Source organism: Chiloscyllium plagiosum, chromosome 22 (genome assembly GCF_004010195.1).
Source record: "Chiloscyllium plagiosum isolate BGI_BamShark_2017 chromosome 22, ASM401019v2, whole genome shotgun sequence".
Classification (NCBI taxonomy): Eukaryota; Metazoa; Chordata; class Chondrichthyes; order Orectolobiformes; family Hemiscylliidae; genus Chiloscyllium; species Chiloscyllium plagiosum.
This window is the reverse complement of record NC_057731.1, coordinates 44,767,376-44,789,866: the sequence shown is the minus strand read 5'-3', so window position 1 is coordinate 44,789,866 and position 22,491 is coordinate 44,767,376. Positions and strand designations below refer to the sequence as shown.

Below are 22,491 nucleotides of genomic sequence, written 5' to 3'. Positions count from 1 at the left end.
TTTCACTTGTTGGAGATTATGGAGTTAGTGGGCATAGTCTGAGATTAGGTCTAGACCATTCAGGAGAGATGTTAGGAAGCACTTCTACACACATAGGATGGTAGAGGTTGGAACTCTTTTCCACAAATGGTAATTGATGCTAGATCAGTTGTTAGTTTTAAATCTGAGACAGATCATTTTTTGGTAAGCAAAGATACTGAGGCGGAGGTTAGAAACAGGAATGGAGAGGTCACTCTGTTGGGAGTTTTCTATAGGCCTCCAAATTGTTCCAGGGATGTAGAGGAAAGGATAACAAAGATGATTCTCGACAAGAGCGAGAGTAACAGGGTAGTTGTTAGACCAAAAACTAACTTCCCCAATATTGACTGGGAATATTATTGTTCAAGTAGTTTAAATGAGTCAGTTTTTGCTCAATGTGTGCAGTAACATTTTCTAACACATTATGTAGACAGGCCAACAAGGAGCGATGCCATATTAGATTTGGTACTGGAGAATGAACCCGGCCAGGTGTTAGATTTGGAGGTAGATGACCACAATTCAGTTATGTTTACAACAGCAATGGGCAGGGATAGGTATATACCGCAGGGAAAGAGGGGTAACTGGGAGAAAGGCAATTATGATGCGATTAGGCAAGATTTAGAATGACTAGAAAGGGGAAGAAAACTGCAGGGGATGGACACACTTGAAATGTGGACCTTATTCAAGGAACAGCTACTGCGGGTCCTTGATAAGTAAACACCTATCAGGCAGGGAGGTAGTTAGCGAGAGAGGGAACCATGGTTTACTAAATAAGTTGAAGCTCTTATCAAGAGGAAGAAGAAGATTATGTGAGGATGAGGCATGAAGGCTCAGTTAGGGGGCTTGAGAGTTATAAGTTAGCAGAAAAGATCTAAAGAGAGGGCTAAGAAGAGCCAGGAGGGGACACGAGGGCGGATAGGATCAAGGAAACCCTAAGGCCTTCTATAGGTATATCAGGAATAAAAGAATGACTAGAGTAAGATTAGGGCCAATCAAAGATAGTAGTAGGAAGTTGTGTGTGGAATCTGAGGACATAGGGGAAGCGCTTAATGAATACTTTTTGTCAATATTCACATTGGAAAAGGGCAATGTTAGAGAGAATCCAGGCTATTAGATTAGATGGGATTACGGTTAACAAAGAGGAGGTTTTAGCAATTTTGGAAGATCTGAAAATAGATAAGACCTCTGGGCCAGATGGGATTTATACTCAGATTCTCTGGGAAGTCAGGTAGGAGATCGCAGAGCCTTTGGCTTTGATCTCTATGTCATCATTGTCAACAGGAGTAGTGCCAGAGAACTGGAGGAATGCAAGTGTGGTTCCCTTGTTTAAGAAGGGGTGTCAGGACAACCTGGTAATTATAGGCCAGTGAGCATTACTTTGGATGTGGGTAAGGTGTTGGAAAAGGTTGTAAGATATAGGATTTATAATCATCTGGAAAGGAATAATTTGATTAGGAATAGTCAGCATGGTTTTGTGAAGGTTAGGTCGTGCCTCATTAACCTTATTGAGTTCTTCGAGAAGGTGACAAAACAGATGGATGAAGGTAAAGCGGTTGATGTGGTATATATGGATTTCAGTCAGGTGTTTGATAAGATTCCACATGGTAGGCTATTGCATAAAATATGGAGTTTCAGGATTGAAGGTGATTTAATAGTTTGGATCAGAAATTGGCTGGCTAAAAGAAGACAGAGGGTGGTGGTTGATAAGAAATGTTCATCCTGGAACTCAATTACCACTAGTGTGCCACAAGGATCTGTTTTGGGGCCAGTGCTGTTTGTCATTTTTATAAATGATCTGGATGTGGGCGGAGAAGGATGGGTTAGATGCGATGACACTAAGGTAGGCCAAAGAATGTCGTGGGTTGCAGAGGGACATAGATAAGATGCAGAGCTGGGCTGAGAAGTGAAAAATAGAGTTTAATGCGGAAAAGTGTGAGGTGGTTCACTTTGGAAGAAGTAACAGGAATGCAGAGTACTGGGCTAATGGTAAAGTTCTTGGCAGTAAAGATGAACAGAGAGATCTCCATGTTCAGGTGTATAAATCCCTGAAAGTTGCCACCCAGTTTGACAGGGTTGTTAAGAAGGCATATGGTGCGTTGGTGTTTATTGGGAGGGAGGTTGAGTTTCAGAGCCACGAGGTCATGCTTCAGCTTTACAAGAAACTGGTAAGGCTGCACCTGGAGTATTGCGTACAGTTCTGGTCATCGCATTCTAGGAAGGATTTGGAAGCTTTGGAAAGGGTTCAGAGGAGATTTACTAGGATGTTGCCTGGTATGGAAAGAAGGTCTTATGAGGAAAGGCTGAGAGAACTGAGACTGTTTTTGTTGGAGAGAAGAAGGTTGAGGGGTGACTTAATTGAGACTTATAAGATGATCAGAGGGTAAGATAGGGTAGACAGAGAGAGCCTTTTTCCTTGGATGGTGAAAGTTAACATGAGGGGACAGAGCTTTAAATTGAGGGGTGGTAGATTCTGGATAGTTTCTTTACTCAGAGAATAGTAGAGGCATGGTACGGCCTGCCTGCAACAGTAGTAGACTCGCCGACGTTAAGAGCATTTAAATGAGCATTAGACATACATATGGATAATAATGGAACGATGTAGGTTAGATGGGCATCAGACTAATTTCACAAGTTGGCACAACATTGAGGGCCAAAGGGCCTGTACTGCCTGTAACATTCTATGTTCTATACTAAGGGGTGAGGACCAAAGCAAGGTCTATGTAATTAGGCCACATGATCTCATTAAATAGTTGAAACGGGCTCAAGCGGCTGAGTGGCCTAGTCCTGTTTCTACACTTCAATGTTTATGTGTCACTGGCTCTCTGTTTGATGTGCACCTCCTTGCTCCAGACATTACTGACCACTTCTTTCACACCAACACATTTGGACACAAACTAGAGAATAAGAGATCAGAGATGTTATAGGATGAGGGACAATGGTATTTATCAGCAAGACCGATTGCCCTGTACATAGCTTGTTCATTTTGCCTCCACTGCTGCAGCAGGCTCTTAACACAGATATCGATCCATGGTACATTCTGTGTAGCCATGAAGTTAGGCATCATGCTGGCACATTACATTTGGGGCTACACAGACTCAAATGTACAGATATAAGGTCAAAACAGTGAAAATTATGAAGCATAACAAATTGGGAACAGTGCATTGCCGCCCATGTCACCAAAGTAAACTAAATAATTTTTTTATTATCTCCCACTACATCTTAGTGTACTTCCTGACTGATTGAGGGGATGCTGCTCAGTCCTGGAGATTTAGTCGGCCGATCCCAGAGTGTTTTTGTCTGGATAGTCCAGACATGATAAGGGTCTGCTTCTCAGCTACAACATCCTAAGGATGTAGTGGGGCCAGATAGGGTGGAGGTGGAGAGCCCAGCCACCTCTGGAGTGTTCCGTGTGAAGATATTTGAGGGACCCATGTGAGGTTCCTCCTGCAGCTGGGTGTCTATTGCCATTACCCTGTCTCCTCGTAAGGAAGAGGCACCTGGAGTGCTTGCTAATTCCCCATCCCCCTGACAACATGCCTTTAGTCCTGAAGTTAAAAGTCACACAACACCAGGTTATAGTCCAACAGTTGTGTGATTTTTAACTTTGTACATCCCTGTCCAACACTGGCATCTCCAAATTATGACTACCATTTGGTCCTGAAGATCTTCTTACAGCACTGCTGGCTATTCCTCTTTGCCACTGTGACAGCACTTGACTGGGTGGTACCCTCAGGGCAGACTGCCATTGTCGAGTGGTGCAGCTTCTTTCACTGGTCCTCCAGGAAAAGTCTTTTGTGGTACTTTGCACCACACCTCAACCAGGTTCTCCAGATCCCTGTTGAGGAATCCCAGCACCATCTTCCCTTGTCCGACATGTTCAGACTCCATCCTTGACCATGAAGAGAAGCTCCAGAATACCAGTGCCCAACTGAGTGCACAATGGACTTTAAATATGCTGCTGACACCAGAGATGTCCATCCTTTTCTTGATATCTGGTGAGCAGTGAGATGTTCCGGAAATGGCATACAGTATACAATAGAATTGTATATGACCAACGCCATGGACAGGATAAATAGTTAATGAGGCGCATTTGATAAGATATAGTGAGAAGCCTTGCAGTGAGAATCCCTCCAAAAAACTTGTTGCAAATCACACTTCGCCAAAACAAAAGTAAGAGTTAGTCCACAGTTGCAATTTCACATTGCTTAGGATCAGTCAATCAAACAATTACAGTTTCTCATTGTGCAGAATATATCAATCATTTAATTACAGTGTCTTACTATGTCGGATCAGTCACTCAATTCCTGGTGCTGCCTGTGATCAGTCAGTCAGTCAGTTACAGGGTCTGACTGTGCAGGATCAGTTAATCAACAACATTCAGAATGATCTTCTTTCAGGGATTCTTGTTATTATTTTCCCAAGGGCTACTTTTTGGGGGGCCTATATTTTGATTTTCAAGGGTTCAGTTTACTGTCTTGCTAACTCCTTAGTTACATGATGCATTGAAAAAAATTTCTTCTGTATTTCCATTGATGTAAGGGGAACTTGAACTCAAGTGAAGCAGAATTGGAAGAATTCCTCAATATCCCCAATAATCATCATCATTCTATCTAGTATAAAATAAAATACATAAGAAATACATGCAATAGTATTTAAATGGATGCAAGACGTCAGGAAAAAGTTAGCAACAAGTGTTTTTTTGAAATAAATATTAACTGACAGACACCTCTCGTCAAAATGATATCACTAATATGCTTTCTGCAGTCTGGTGAGGTTGCAACAAAACTGTTGTATAATTGTCTCTTGCACAATCACTGCACCTCAATTAATTCATGGTATGTAAAATACTTTGGGATGTAATAACATATAGTACAAATTCATATGAAATAAAACTGTATCTACTGTATTACTCCCATTTAAGTGCATCTCCTGAATTAATGCAGTTTTAATTTAAGGATTCCACATTAATTTGAAAGGAACTAAGTTCAGGTTTCCTGTTCCCTATTAGCCAATTATTTCTTTGCTAAAACGTTTTCAACTATTTTCTCCTTTCTGCCATCCTTCTTTCCCCCCCACAATTTTGCAGTCCCTACCCCCTCCTTCCACTTTGCAAATCTCTCTTCCTTTGCAGCTCTACTCTCCTGCCTGCATGTTTCCATCTTCTCTGCCCCTTTGCAACCACTTTCCTCTACTTTGCTGCTTCACTTCCCCTCCAATCCCTCCAGTCATGCTCCCAGCCCAGAGCCTTAACAGCATCACTCTGTGGTCAGTCACTCTGTTTTCGATTCTTGCTAAGTCGGATTGGTTACAGTTACTGGGTTGCAATATTTTTGGGAATTCTTAGGCACACAAATAAAGGACTGAACTATATAGAGTCAGTCAGTTACAAGTTGCACTATTCTAGAGTTAGTTGATCCCTCGAGGTTGTGCAATCACGGAGTTTATACATCTAACACTGACAAATGCAACAACTTTTTAAGACATTAAAATGTTTGTGGGGGATTCGAAATTGAGCAGTCAGTGGTACAAAGCAAAAGGTTTTGCGGTTACATCACACAGCAGAAAGCAATGACAGGTAATAGGAAATAGTTTGTGTGTTTGGAAATGCAGCCTCTTAACCCAATTACAGACTTACCAGATTTATACTTCAATCGCTTCTACTGTAAAACCATACACTCCATTTTATTTTTAAGTGCAACCAATTTAAGGATATGTCATATGAGAAGAGATCTTTTCATGTGAATTGAAGGGCTAGTTTTGAGCCTAATCCCAGGTGCTGTGTAACAGTAGACAAGAATATCTCAAGCAATGTCTGTAATTTAATGTTTTACACTGCTGAATGGGGCCTAGCTATTGAACAGCTCTCTGTGTTCATCAGTGAAAGGATTAGATACAAGGAATGTTGCAGAACTCACACCTCAATAAACTAAAGTGCTTCCCATTTGAGAGGGAGGAGAAGAAGAAGAAAATGTTTTTTTTACCTTTATTCTAGCCATTCAGGATCAAAGACATTGATGCCTGTTACGATTGCAGTAACTCTAAAGCTACTGCTGGAAAATAGTTAAAGAAATTACACCTTACTGTATCACTGATAATGTTTTGCTGAAAAGGGGTGATTTGTGGATTAGACAGGACCCACTGAAGTAATTGAGTTCTTGTGAGCGACAAGGCAGAAAATAGAAAGCAGGAAATGAAAGAGAGAGAAAAAGACATAAATGTAAACTGCTGTGATATGTGTTCAGAGAAACAGAAGAAGAATGTGATTGTCCTCCACAGATTTCTCTCCTCCCACTGCCCACTTCCCACCCCCACACCCTCACCCTTGAAGACACTGATTCACTCCCCAATAGCTCATGAAAGTAGCTGAATCTAGTTGATGGGTGTTAAGATTGTTCAGTACGAAAGGGTCTCCTAACCAAGACCTCTGCCCACACTGCATCCAGAATCAAATTGTTGGCAATGATCAGGAGTGGAATAGTTGTTATTTTCACTACTGTGTCAACACCACAACCTTAAGATCAAACAACTCGCCAGCAATGTCATGATATTTCTGATCTATGTGGCTGTGTACCTCAACAAAAATTGAATTTATCAACTGAATTCAAGAACCCTACTTTCCTCCAATTAGGGACATGGGACCTCTGAGCAGGAGTAGGCTATTCAGCCCTTCGAGCTTGCTCTGCTGTTCAATGAGGTCACAGTTTTCTGGTTGAGATCTCAACTTGATTTTACCAAAGTTTATTTTTAGAAGCTAATCTCTGCAGAGAAAATATATTCATACTTCCTTAACTGATATGTGTCTGTTGTTTATTGGAATGATACATATTTATGCTGTCATATTCCAAATTGTGTTAATTAGCTTTGCACCTTTATTGAATAAGCCTTGTTTTATAATAATTGCTCCTCATACCCTTCACTCCCAGGGTCTATGAAAAATGTATCAAATTTAGCCTTTGCAATGGTATAATCTTTCAGGCTTCCCTGGACTCAGGGGTGGTGTTAGAGGACGGAGATGTGCAAACATCATGCCCTTGTTCAAAAATGTTTGTAAGAATAAGTCAACCCATTGCAGGCAGTAAGTTTAGCTTTTAGCAACATTAATTTGGGATAGAATGAACAAATGTGGGTAACTTAGTGACAGTTAACATAGATTTCTAAAGGGAAAGTCATGTTTAACTAACTTTCTGAAGTCCTTTTGAAGTAATACCTTCAAGCTAGTTTGATAAGGATAAAGCTGTTGATGTAGTATACGTGGCCTCCTTAGATAAAAACCTTAGATTACTGCAGATGCTGTGAATCAGAAACAAAAACAGGAGCTGCTGGAAAAGCTCAACAGGTCTGGCAGCATCTGTGGAGAGACATCAGAGTTAACACTTCAGGTCCAGCGGCCCCTCCTCAGGACTGTACTGAGGAAGGGTCACTGGACCTGAAGCTTCAACTCTGATTTCCCTCCACAGATGATGCCAGACCTGCTGAGCTTTTCCAGAAATGTCTTTTTGTTCTTGACTTCTAAAAGACGTTTGATACTGTGCCACACAACAGTCTTGTGAGAAAAGTTACAGACCATGGAATAAAAGGGACAGGAGTAGTGTAGATCTAAAACTGGTGAGTGGGAGGAAATAGAGAGTACCGTTAATGGATATTTTTCAGGCTAGATTAAGATTTTTAGCAGAATTCCTCAGCAGTCAGTAGTGGGACTTGTTTTTCCTGATTAATATTAACAATGTGAATTTTGGAATGCAGGGGACAATTTCATAATTTATGGACAATACAAACTAAGAAGCATTTTAAATGGTGAGAAGGATAAAGTAGAATTTCAAAAGTGCATTGACAAGTGGGTGTACAGGTGGCAGATGAAGCTTAGTGTGGGAAAATGTGAGGTGATACATTTTGGTGTAAGAAACGTGGAGAGGCAATATTAAATAATGTTCAGTATCAGGGAGACCTGGCTTATATAATTCTTAAGTAGACCGGCAGGAGGCTGGAGGAACACAGCAAGCCAAGCAGCATCAGGAGGTGCAGAAATCGATGTTTCGGGTGTAACCCTTTTTCAGGACTGGGGGTGAGTGTGGGGAGATCTGCCGATAAAGGGGGAGATGGGGGCAGGGTGGTGAAGTGGGGATAGGGTGAAGACAGGTAGAGGGTAGGGGCAGGTTGGTCAATGGAAGGAATTAATCCAGTTGGTGGCAGGGAGGGAGAGAGGCTGGGAAGGGAGTCAGAGGATGGGGACAGAGGTAATTTGAAATTGGAGAACTTAATGTTGAGTTCTCTGGGCTGTAGGGTGCCAAGACAGAAGATAAGGTGCTGTGTTTGATTTTGTCAATGGAGGAGGCCAAGGATGGTCATGTCGGAAAGAGAGTGGTTGGAGGAATTGAAATGGGCAGTGACTGGGAGGTCCGGTCGGCCCTTGCAGGCCTGGCTGCGATACTTGGTGAGCCGTTCCCTAAGTTTACATTCGGTCCTAAGTCATTAAAGGTGGTAGGACGTGTGGATAGAGTGGTTAATAAAGCATACAATGTCCTTGACTTTATTTGTAGGGACATTAAAGTACAAGAGCGGGAATACTATACTGAATCCATGTAAGTTACTAGTTAAACCTTAGCTAGAGTACTGTGTACAATTTGAGTTGCCACACTTTAGGAATGACTTGAACAGATGCAAGAGAATGCATAGGGGGTTTATGAGAATGGTTCCAGGGATCAGAAACTTAAATTATGAAGATAGATTGGAGAAGTTGGGATTATTTTACTTGGAGCAGAGAAGGCTAAGAGATTCGATTTTACATTTTCAAAATCGTGAAAGATCTAGAAGTGACATTTGGGAGAAACCAATCCCACTCCTAAAAGGACCAAGAATTAAGAGCATAGATTTAAAATAATTTGCAAAAGAATGCAAAAATGGTCTGATAAAAACAATTCACACAGCTAGTAGTTAGGATCTGGAATGCATTGCATACAATTATAGTGGATGCAGTTTCAAATGAGGCATTTAAGAAAATAAAAATAATATGTAGGATTATGGGGAAAGGGATGGAGAATGATGCCAAGTCATGATGTTGGTTTGGAGAGTTGCATCATAACCACTCTTTCCTCTATGGTAATCTTTAAAAACTACCTCTCTATTGAAGCTTTTCTTCAGCTTTTCTGGTATTTTGTTCAGTTTCAAATTTTCTCTGGTTACTTTGTTGGGAAAATCTCCTTTATGATGTTTACTAGCCTAAAGATGATATATAAACGTAAAGTGTGTTTTTCAATCGGGGTCACCATCTATAACTGCATCTGGGATTACTAAATAAAGCAACTGTTGACAACTGGACTTGTAGAATTCAGAAATGGTTATGTTTTTCTCTGAATACAGCCACAATTCCAAATCTCTCTTCTTGCCTCATTTCGTTAGAATTTGCAGTCCTGCAGTCCACTTGCAAAATTACAAGGATCTGCTACTGTGTGGGCATATGAAGTCCAATTATTGAACTTGTCTGCACAGTTTTGTCATCTTTATCATTTTACATTGAATGAATCACAGTTGGAACCAATTTATTCATTAAATTTATATCATGTGGGAAAGGATATATAAATGAGTACATTATAAATTTGACAAAGCTCTCCATTGAAATTGAAACACGCAGTGGCAGTCCTGTGAGTCACCAACTCGTTGTTACATAGTGGCCCCCGCTTTAAGTACATGTGCATGGACAATAGGTAAGTGCAGCTTCACATTCAGTTTTAATGCCCCCACTGTCAGATAAACTGATGCTACTCTTTGTCTAGACTTGCCTTTGCAAAAGTATTGGAATGCGCTGACTCAAAAGCAAAATTGCAACCTATATTTACAAAGGCTGCCACAGATGTAACAGCAGATGAAATGTAGCTCCAAGCCATGAAATATTAGTGTAAGTGAGTAAAATCGTGGTAAAAGAGGTAGGTTTTCTTGGATATCTTAAAGAAGGGTAGCAAAGGAGGTAGAGGGGAATTTGCAGAGTTTTAGGGCCAAGTAACCAAAGGCACAGCCACCAATGGTGAAGTAAATGAAATTGGGCACAAGCAAGACACCAGAATTAATGAATAGTGAATTGAGTGTTACATAGCTACAAGACATGGCAGAGATAAGGAGGGTTCAGTCCATAGAGGAATTTGAACTAATGTTAAGAATTTTAAATTTAAGTTGTTTCTGAACCAGGAGTCATGAGATGTGTTCTGGGGAAAACAGGTGATTAGTAGAGATTGTTACTGAAGTGGAAATAAGGTGTTTTATTGACGGCGTGAATGTGACATTGGAACATAAAGATAGTGTCAAATATGACACTGAGGTTTTGAAAAGATTGGTTTGGTTTCATACTGTTGCAACAGAGAGACCTTGAGTTGGTGGCTAGTTTAGAGTGGGCATCAAAAACAACAGTTTCAGGCTTCCCAATATTTACTTGGAGAAAATTTCTGTTCATCCAGTATTATGATATTGGATGAAGTCTGACATGGTAGATGGTGTGAAGATATTTCCCCTTGTAGGAGGCACCTTGAACTATGGGACACAGTATCAAAATAAGGGGTATCACATTCAGGACAAAAATGATGATGAATTAATTTGCTCAGAAGTTTATTTATCATTGGAATTCAGTGCACATGGAGCAGTGGATGCTGAATTGTTGAATATTTCAAGTCTGAGTTACACAGAATTATGATATCCAAGAGTTATTTTTTGGGGTGTGGGGGTGTGGGGGGTGTGTGGCTTAAATTGAATTTAGGCCAAAATTAGATTAGCCATGATTTTATTGAATTACAGAATAGGATCAATTGCCAGGGTGCCAACTCCTATTCTCATTTCATTTTTTAAAATATATTCTTGCGATAATACAGTGATATTTGTGGATCTCCAGGGGAAACAACATGTAGGTGAGAAACAGGAAGGACCGGAGGCATACTCTTGTAAGACACAAGGCAATGGTGTCTTGGTGCAGGACCAAGCCTTTTTCTGATTAAAATTAGTCAGACAAGACTGGAACCAGGTGAAAGCCATCAAACTTAACCTGATAACAGTGGAAAGGCAATGAAGAGGTTGGTCTGATCATTATGAGAAAGATGAGTGTCATAGGAACACAGGATGTCATTTGTAGACTTTGACAAAGAGACACATGATTCTGTAACATAGTCCAAAACTTAATTGGAAGGATTCAAATATGTAAGAAATGGGAAGGGTTTTGGGAGGTGAAAAGGGAGTGAGGAAAGGGTGTTGGAGATGGAGCAGTCGTTTGCAAGGACGGTGGAATCAATTTTATTTTCTTTTGGGGCGAGGGATGACATCAGCAGATTTAAGGGAAAGTAGGACAACACCTGAAGAGCGAACCATTCAACATATCAGGTAATTTGGGGTCTGCGAGGGGAAGTTGGTAAATCAATAGTTTTGTGTGAATAAAGTTGAGGGAGCAGGCGATTGGTCTCATGGGGAAGATGAATTCAGAGAGCGAGTGGAGCTGGAATGGAGGAAAATTCGAGAATGATGTGTCTTCAGAGTTAGGGGCAGGGGGTAACTATTGGTGATTGTAGGGAAGGAAGGGGTGTGGCAGAGGCAGCAGATCTGATGGTCTGAATCTTAGGGGTTCCATGAGCTCCTTGGTGGTGGATTGATTGGTGAAGACAGGGCCAGTAAGACACAGTGCTTTGGGAGCAATGTTGGAGGGACCACTCCACCTGACTGGAGCTCCCTTCCTTGTTTTCCATAGGATTGTTCACATCCACTTGATTGAGTCGAACGACTTCACCTCTCCTGGAGAAGACAATGTGGCATTCCCTCAGTGCTGAACTTGGATTGTCATTCTGAGGATTTGCTCAAAGCTTCCATTCACCTGAGCTGAACTGCACCTTGCTTTTGTCTAGCTGGGAGTTGAGTCAGTTGAGGGGATGGCCTGAGTGTTTATTTCTAAGAAGGAATGCGATCCAGTGACCTCTGCTGGAAAGCGCAAGTCTGTGTGCGAATTCTGGACTCGCTGATGCTGTCCACAGTTGAATAGCTCCCACAGAACGCGCTGCCGGATCAGGCCCCGGACTGAGAGATTCTGACCAGTCCCTCAGTCGGTGATTCGTTGGCACTTGGGGGAAGGGGGTGGTGGAGAAGGGATTGTTTTGTCAGCTTAGTGATGGTGCGATTAGTTTTTTTTAAAGCGGGGCTTGTATAAAAGATGAAAAGAAAAAGAAACAAGAGATGGACAGAGATGTACGACTGTTCCGTCATGGTACATGCCTCTCTGTATCTCTGTTTTACCTGTTCTGACACTTCGATCTGTCAGAACACTCGAGAGCCCGTGGTCACCTTTCCCTGTGAATGGACACACATTAGTCTTGTAATATAACCAGGCCAGGAGGAACCTCGCAATCTTCTTATCCCTTTGTGTCCTCGCTGTTTGCTCAGGGGCTTTTTTTTCTCTCTCGCTCTTCGGAACTGCCTCCTGTATCCTGGGAAAAGGAAGATAAGAACAACTCGACGGGCAGCGAACTTTTCAGCCCATTGTGTTTTACAGACAGACCCGAACATGCTGAAAAGCAATTGAGCTTCTCTCCCTTCTCTCGCTCTAACTTTTCTCTTGGTCCCTTTATCCCTGTGTTAAGCAGCTATGATTTTACAATTAGGCCCCCAAGACTATTGAACCGAGAGACAGATTTTCCTTGCACTCTGTATCAAAGCAAACTTCCAACGCTTCAAATTGTCTGTCGGAAATTATAACGGTTTGGATTATCAAAGATGCCTACCTTTAACATCTTCCACCCAACTGGACCCCCTCCCCATATCTCATTTCTCAGCGCTCTTTCACCCAGTGAATGCTTTAACATACGTACACACATATACACACCGTGTTATTATACTGACAAAACGCCCCACAAGAAGCAAAATGGTACAATTAACATTTTTCAGATACCAGATGCGCTCTTAAAAGCTTCAGCTATTTCATGGACAAACATGCACAAAAGCTACAAAGCGCAGGAGTCGCCATTTGGCCCATTGTGCCTTTACTGGCTATGTCTACTGCAATCCCAATCCCCTCCGCAAATTAACATTCAGAATCGAAGAAAGCCGAGAGCGCAGATTATTGTACTGCAGGTGTTGGAATTCTGAAATAAAAGCAGAAAATGCTGGAAACACTCAGTAGGTCCGCGAGCGTGGTAGGTAAAGGAGAGACAGATTAACCTCAATTCTGTGCCGGAGATCCTGGACAGGGGAGGTGGTAATGGCAATGTCACTGGTAATCCAGGACCCCAGGTTTAGGGGACAAATATTCAAATCTCACCATGGCCAAATTTGAATTTAAACCGGGAAAAATAATTCTGTAATTAAAAAGATAATCTAATAGTGACCTCATGATTGTCCAAAAAACCTATCTGGTTCATCAATGCTGTTTAGGGAAGGGAATCTGCCATCCTTACCTGGTCTGGCCTAGACGTGGTTCCAGATCCACAGCATGTATTTGACTCTTACGGCAGTTACTGGTGAGTAATAGATGCTGGTCTGGTCAGTGAGTGACACCCACACACGCTGGACAAAGTGAAATAATACCATGGAGTATAAATCCGAAGTGAGTTTAGGAATATGGGATTTAAAGAGAAGGACCCAATCCGCTCATTCATTTCGTGACTGATCTGGTTGTGGTCACAACGCCACATTTACAGAGGTTATAAACCAAGCATTGATTCTCTAAATTAATGATCTGCTGATATTTAATTTCACATTAGGTATTACAAATCTAACATTGAGAGTAGATTTCCTCACCAGGTTTAAGGACATTCGGAAGGGCAGTCAGTCTGTAAGTTTGCTCCTGCTGCCGGAGTGGATTTGATCAGACCGTGGAGAGAGTTTCGCACGAGAAACTCCGAGCCCTTTCTTGATTGTTCATCGCAAGAAAAGGCAGAGAAATTATCTCCGAGATTATTGGAGTGCCAATCACACCTTTCTCCTAGTTATAAGCGTAATCATTGTTTCTTACAACTGATTTATTGCTGCTGTTAAGGCTACACTTATTCAACAGGAAGCCCCTTCCCTTCACACCGATTCTGTGAAATTCAGAACAAATCCTGCTCTCACCTTGAAATCCCCGAACCCAGGTCTTGGCTGTATATTTAGGGTGAGTGAAGCGAAATCGTTCTGCTCTCATATTCACGTGTTGGAAATTCTCCCCAATGAATCACATTTGGAAAATGTTGTCAATTAATAAGGAATTGTCAGGTGGGTATCAAAAACAATTCAAATTGGAGTGAGTTTTAAAACGTTTGTACAAAGTCAAAGAAACACGAACGCCCTTCTGATATTTGAATTAGGAGTAAGAGGAGGCCGCTCGGCCCTTGTACCCTACTCCTCTATTCAATAAAAGCATGGTTGATCTGATACTGCACATTCCCGCCTCCCCATAACCTTTCACTAACCCCTTGTCAAGAATATATCTATCTTTGCCATTTTTTTAAAAATACCCTGCGTCCAACGCGTTTTGAGGAAGAGAGTTCCAAAGACCTGAAACCTTCTGTGAGGTTAAAAGATGCTCCTCGTTCCTCGCTTAAATGGGTGATCCTTGTTTCTTTTTTAACTGACCTCTTCTCCCAGAAGATGAAGTTAAAAATCACACAACACCGAGTTACCTGATGAAGGAGAAGCGCTCTGAAAGTTAGTGCTTCCAAATAAACCTGTTGGTCTATAAGCTGGTGTTGTGTGATTTTTTAACTTTGTCCACCCCAGTCCAACACCATCTCCACATCCCAGAAGATGAAACATTCACCTTGTCAAGACTCCTTCAGTCAAGACGCTGCTTAATCCTCTAAATTCCAGCAGATAAAAGCCTAGCCTGCCCAATCTTCCTCATAAGACAACCCACTCATTCCAGGTATTTGCCTGTAAAACTTTTTCTGAACTGCTTCTAATGCATTTAACATCCTTCCTTAAAAGTGGACACCAATACTGTCCAAAATTCCAGTAGGGTCTGAACAGTACCATGCATGACTGAAGCATAACCTCCCTACTTGTATGTTAAATTCTCCTAATTTTACATAACATTCTATTAGTTTTTCTTGTCACTTTTACATTTCAGGCACTAGGGCTCTCAAATCCCTCTCCATTTCAGACACTAGGGCATCCAGATCCCTCTGTATTTCAGAGCTTGGTAATTGTTTGCCTTTCATAGAATATACATTGTTATTCTTCCTGCCAAAACGGACAACTTCAGATTTCCCACATTATCCTCCATTTTTCACTTCCTTGCCCACTCATTTAACCTTTCTATGTCCCTATGAATCCTCCTTATATAACAAACTACTTTCCTATCTTTGTGTCAGCACCAAAGAAGTTACCCCATACTGGGAGCTTTTATTTCACACGATAATCATTGATATATCATCTTGTCATAAAATGCCTTCTGGAAACCTCAGTATAGTAACATCCATCAGTTCCACCTCACTTTAGATTAGATTCCCTACAGTGTGGCAACAGGCCCTTCGGGCCTACCAACCCTCCAAATCGTAACCCACCCAAACTTATCTCCCTCTAACTAATGCACCTAACACTATGTGCAATTTTACATGGCCAATTCACCTGGCCTGCACATCTTTGGATTGTGGGAGGAAACCCACGCAGACACGGGGAGAACGTGCAAACTCCACACAGACAACTTGCATGAATTTCTTCCTGACTGGCTACAGGTGTTTCTGAGTTTTGTCGTTTTTTTTTAAGTGCTTTCCCGAATACAAAAGCAGAGTGCCACAGCTGTTGGAAATCTGAAATATAAACACAAAGTGCTGGAAGTCTGGCAGCATCTGTGATTAGGAAGACGGAGTCTGTGATCTTTGGACATAAATCCTGAGCAGTAACAGTTTAGGATTGAAAGAAAGACTGGAGAGATGTCACCGTCACTCCTTCTCCCCCGTTCCTCAGGACAAGCAGTTTGAGTATCTCAGTTTCTCCAGCTCGCAAGCCGGTACAGCTCACCCAACATCAGACAACACCCGGATAAGCCCGGGCTCTGGCCCCAGAAAACCAGCGGGTTGTGTTGATAGCGATCCCTACACAGCTCAAAAACCACGAGAACAGAAGGTGCACTCTACGCACGGCTTGCACCTTTCCAATCAGAACTCGGCTCACCATCCTTTATCCCCCTTTGCTTACTTCTTCCCCTCTCCTGTTGTCATTTGTCTTTCCTCTGTAAATGTTTTCCTGCTCACCACTTTTCTGCGTTCCTTTCTCTAACGATATTCCAGATTTATCTGCATTTTGTATAACCTTTATTTTTATTTTCGTTTTTTATTTGCGGCATTTCTCCCTCATGCCTTTGCGCTCTCATTCCCGCCCTCTTTTTCCAGCTTTTTCTCCCTTCTTCTTTCATCTCTTTTCCCGTCTCATCCTCCCACACAACCGCCCAGTCTTTCATTAAGTGACAAGTTGCAGATAGCCTGTTTTAATGTTCGCCCCTCTCTGTGTTATTGTACCACATGGACATTGTATAACACGGTTTATATTAGTGTTACAAAAGGAGCGTTTGATCACGCCGTATGCTCACTGAATAGGGAGAAAAATGCCGCTCACTGGTGGCACAGATTGTCCTCTGAGTCGGGCTTTGACCTCACTCCATTCAGGAGAGGACTCAAAGTGGTCTCACTGACAACATGGTCACACCCTCTTCATAACCCACTGAGCACACACAGCTGGCCCATGTGTCACTCACACATACACACATCCTCTAGCCTGTTAAAGGGACATCTTCCCCCATAGTCTTTCATGTGCTTTCCCAATCCCTGTAACTCATTGTGATACAGCAACCTCATATTATGCACCCTATGGGTGCAGTGTGGTGCTGAACCATGCAGATCAGAGAAGTGCTGAAAATGTGTTGCTGGAACAGCGCAGCAGGTCAGGCAGCATCTAGGGAACAGGAGAATCGACGTTTCGGGCATAAGCCCTTCTTCAGGCTTATGCCCGAAACGTCGATTCTTCTGTTCCCTGGATGCTGCCTGACCTGCGCTGTCCCAGCAACACATTTTCAGCTCTGATCTCCAGCATCTGCAGACCTCATTTTCTCCTCAGATCAGAGAAGTGTCCACTTTTGACTCCCACTCTGCTGAATGAGGCGATGCCAGCCAGGGCGATTGTAAGAACTTCCGTGCCTGAGCACTGAGGCCTGCAAAGTATATCTTGGATTCCCATTACATTACTTGATTAAATTCAACATGTAAACAGAGAGAGAATGGGCTAAATGAGATGAATTAGATTTTTGTTTTAAAGATCGAACTGGCACAAGGGACCAAATCGCCACCTCCTTTAGTGTATTCTACCATATTGATCCAGTTAGGAAGTAGGACTGGCACCAGGCACTGATTGAAAGCTCCAACTTTACATCTTTGCCACACCTGTTGATTTTTCTTATCACCAACAAAAGAGGAACTGGGTTTAATTCCTGCATAACATCAACACAGCGTGAGGATCATCTAATCAACCTGCATCATTCAGTGGTCAACTAGCAAGGACCTCATTAGACTCTCCCTTCATTTTTCAGGCACTGACTAGTTTGCACTGCAATTTGAATAGTTTTAAGTGGTCACTAAATAACACTTCATTTTTTAGATAAGCTTGGTGCTGGCATACCCTTCTGCACATTTTGTTGAACAATGGTTTATCCCTGGCATGGGGGTGATAATCGTGTGGGGAATGTCATCCAATTATAGGAAAGATATTATTAAGCTGGAGAGGATTCAGAAGAGATTTACCAGAATGTTGCCAGGTATGGAAGGTTTGAGTTCTAAAGAAAGGCTGGGACTTTTTTCACTGAGCATAGGAGGTTGAGGGGTGACCTTATAGAAGTTTATAAAATCATGAGGTATAGACAGAGTTATTGGTAGTTGTATTTTCTCAAGGATTTTAAGACTAGGGACCTATCTTTAAGGTAAGAGGAGATTGATTTAAAAAAAGACATGACAGGCAAATTTTTTACACAGTGGTGGTTCACATACGGAATGAGCTTCCTGAGGAAGTGGTGGATGTGGGTACATTTACAATGGTTAAAAGACATTTCAATGGGTATATGAATAGGAAAGGTTTGGAGGGATATGGGCAAGGAGCAGAAAGTGGGATTAGTTTAATTTGGGCTTATGTTCGGCATGGACTGGTTGGATTGAAGGGTCTGTTTCCATGCTATATGACTCTATGTGCTCGGCTATGAAGTTACAGTTTGTGATGAATACAGTTCTGTTGTTGCTGCTAATGCATCTCATGGACTCCCAGTTCTGACTTGTTAGATGTATTCTGAATCAATCCCATTTACCACATTGGGTAATCTCAATGAGAAGATAGGAAACCATCTCTACAAGGACTGTTTGTGGTCTCTGCTACCAGTACTGTCATGGGCACCAGATAGATTGGTGAGGACAAGGTCCAGCAGGAGTTTCTCTTTGCTTTGTTATGTACCATTTGCCTCAGGCACATTCAGACAGATGTCTTCCAGAATTTGACCAATTCAGTTAATAGTGGCCACTTAGTAGTATGGCTGAGCTGCTGTAGGTGATGTAAATTGAAGTCTCCCACCCAGAGTACATTCTCCCCCCTTGCCACACTAAGCTTCCTCCAAGCGGTGTTCAAAATGGAGGATCACTGAAACATCATCTGAGGGAGACAGGGTGTTTGGTGGTTATCAGTAGATCGTGCCTTGCCCATATTTGACCTGATGCCTTGAGACTTCATGAGATTCAGAATCAATGTTAAGAACTTCCAAGGAAACTCTCTCTCGACTGCATACTGTTGTGCTACTTTCTTTGGTGGGTCTGCGTTGCCAGTGGAATGATAGTATCTGTGATGTTGACTTTCATGATTTAATGAGTATGATGATGACACCTCTCCAAATTTTGCCAGAAACCCCCAAATGCTGTTTAGGGAGACTTTGAAAGGTGCTCTGCCATTGTTGTTTCTGGTACCTAAGTTAATGCCAGATTTTCCATCCAACTTCAATCCTTTTTGACTTTTCTGTCTTGTTTTTTTTACAATTGAATAGTTTGCTATGTCTTTTCACAAGGCAGTTAAGAGTCAATCATGTTGTTTTGGGTCTGGAGTAAGATCAAGTACGGATGGCAAATTTCCTTTCCTTAATGACATAACCAGAAAGATTTTTGCGATTATTGAGAATAAGTTCTTTGTATCGTTCATGAGAATAGCCTTCAATTCTAGATATTTCATTAATGAATTGAAACTGGAAGAACAGACGATGCTTAGGTTTAACATTTCACTTGGAAAAAAAACATTGACAGCGCAGCACTCCCTGAGTGCAACACTGATGTATCAACTCACATTTTTTGCTCTCATCTAAGTGACTATAATATACCCAAATTCAATCCTCATCAGCAGTGCATTCAATAAAAGGCAACAGTAGCAAAGCTGGACTTCATGATAAAAGTGGAAAAGAAAACACAAAAGCCACTAATTAAGGATAGCATGGCTTTAACTGTGAAAATCATTGAGTAAATAAATCCTAAAGATGTGTCAATCCACAGAGGTATTCCTTTCATTTCCAGGTCATTAAACTAGTGAAGATTTGAGATTTGGCTTGCTGACGAAAGTTTTTTTTGTTTTGCTATTTGTTTCACTGATTCCTGAATATGCAAGCTCACTTTGGGCATTGATTCTGCAGCACTATCTTACAGAGCTATATGAGAATTTATAGAACCTGTCGAACACTTGTGCAATCACAACACCCCACCTCCCTCCATGATTTATTAAAGCATAATGAGAATTAAAATGCATGGAGAAACACGCCTCTAGATTATTTATACACTGGATTAATAATATACTTAATCATATAACTATAAATTCCACATTCCAGCAATTATTTACAGTTATTCAACATTGTGGTGAGTTTTTCTAGGGGAGAGGTGACTGACTGTATTTGTTTGTGGCCTCAAGTAAGGGTCCCATAACACCCCTATTGCTCCTTCCCTGAGACAAAAACAAATACTATAGATACCGGAAATCTGAGAAAAACAACAAGTGCTAAAGAAACTTGGCAGGGCTGGCAGAACCTGGGAAGAGGGGAACATAATAAACATTTTGAGGAAAAGTCATTTTGAACTCGACACATTAACTTTGTTTCCTTCTTCAGAAGGAACCCTGACAGACCTACTGAGTTTCTCCAGCATTTTCTGTTTTTGTTATTCCTTCCCTGCCTTTGCTTACTGAGCAGTGTTTAGATTAGATTCCCTACAGTGTGGAAACAGGCCCTTCGGCCCAACCAGTCCACACCCCTCCTCTGAAGAGTAGCCCACCCCCTTCTGACTAATGCACCTATCACTATGGGCAATTTAGCATGGCCAATTCACCTGACCAGCACATCTTTGGACTGTGGGAGGAAACACATGCAGACACAGAGAGAATGTGCAAACGCCACATAGACAGTCGCCTGAGGCTGGAATCGAAGCTGGGACCCTGGTGCTGTGAAATAGCAGTGCTAATCACTGAGCCACTGTGCCACCCCAGTCCAGAGAGTTAGCCATTGGACCCCTAGACATCTTAGATGGAGTTGATTCTGTCTTCACCAAGATAGGCATATTTCACCAAGAGACATTAAGTAATAATCAAAATCTTTGACCTTGTTTTCAATTCCATTCCTATCTCTGAAAATTCCTTCATTCTTACAATCCTCTGAGACACTTTCAATTTTGATCCTTTCAATGTGCATCCCTAGTTTTAATTGTTGCACTGTTGGCAGCCATGCTCTTTGTAGTTGTAAGCTCTGGGATTTTCTCACTAACCTCTTTCTTTCCACCTCTGTCCTTAGGTTGCTTTTAAATATCTACCTGATTAACAATATCAGGCCTAATCTTTCTACAAGTGACTTGATATCATCATTTGACTGATAAAGCTCTTATTAAGCTCATCGGAGTGCAAAACAATGCTTTATAAATGCATGTTGTTGAAATTCCCTCTCATGAGGTGTGAGCTCATGTGAATTAAACCATGTGTTACTTCTTTAATATGAATCATTATATGACAATCATTGTACTTTTTAATGTTGTTTCCTAATCTACTACAGCCAATGTGCTGTAGTAATTTCCTTCTTTTAGAGTTAAGACCCTATTTTCAAATTAAACTACCTCATTTTCAAATTTAATTTGAAATCCTAACATATCATGGTCACTCTTCCCTAAAGGTTCTTTTACAATAAAATTACTAATTAGCCATTACATGCTGCACAATACTAGATCCATAACACCCCATTTTCTAGTTGGTTCCTCAACATATTGCTCTATAAAAGTATCTTTCCACAGACCTGTCTTCCACAGTATTAGTACTAATAAAGTTTACACAGTCAATATGCAGGATGAACTCTCCTATGTCTATTGCATTGCCCTTGTTATGTGCACTTCCAAGTTCTTGATTTATACTTGTGGCCAATATTACCACTTAGGATGTAAGTTTGCTCACTGAGCTGTAGGTTTGACATCCAGATGTTTCATTACCTGGCTAGGTAACATCATCAGTAGTGACCTCCAAGTGAAGCGAAGCTGTTGTCTCCTGCTTTCTATTTATATCTTTCTTCTGGATGGGGTTCCTGGGGTTTGTGGTGATGTCAGTTTTCTGAGGGGTTGATAGATGGCATCTAGATCTATGCGTTTGTTATGGCGTTGTGATTGGAGTGCCAGGCCTCTAGGAATTCTCTGGCATGTCTTTGCTTAGCCTATCCCAGGATAGATTGTTGTCCCAGTCGAAATGGTGGTTTTTTTCATCCGTGTGTAGGGAGAGATGGTTGTGTCTTTTTGTGGCTAGCTGGTGTTTGTGTATCCTGGTGGCTAACTTTCTTTCTGTTTGTCCTACATAGTGTTTGTGGCAGTCCTTGCATGGAATTTTGTAGATGACGTTGGTTTTGTCCATGGGTTGTACTGGGTCTTTTAAGTTTGTTAGTTTTTGTTTGAGAGTATTGGTGGGTTTGTGTGCTACTAGGATTCCGAGGGGTCTTAGTAGTCTGGTGTAGTTAAGTATTTGGTCAGTGTTTGTCAGTTTTCTGTGTATGCAGGTTTGTAGTTCTCCGTTGTCCTTTCTTTCGACTGTGATGTTCAGGAATGCAAGTTTGTTGTCGGTTTCTTCCTCCTTGGTGAACTTTATGCCTGTGAGGGTGTTCATCATCATCAACAACACCCTACAAACCTGCGTATACAGAAAACCAACAAACACTGACCAAATTCTTAACTACACCAGCAACCATCCCAACACACACAAACAAAGCTGTATCAGAACACTATTCCAACGAGCCACCACACACTGCAGCACAGACGAACTTCGGAAAACAGAGGAGGACCACCTAAACAAAGTATTCAAGAAGAACGGATACTCAAATAATACAGCGCGCAGATTCCTCAAGAACAAACCACGACAAGCAGACCAAACACAGCCAGAAACCCTAACCACCTTACCATACATCAAAGAAGTTTCAGAAATGACAGCCAGACTACTAAGACCCCTCGGAATTCTAGT

At 41.6% G+C, this 22,491-nt stretch overlaps 1 long non-coding RNA gene across 1 annotated transcript in view; it reads left to right on the top strand.

Moving 5' to 3' along the window:
- The window catches only part of LOC122561282, a 52,370-nt gene that overhangs the window by 10,691 nt on the left and 19,188 nt on the right, over positions 1-22,491 (top strand). The window lies entirely within an intron of this gene.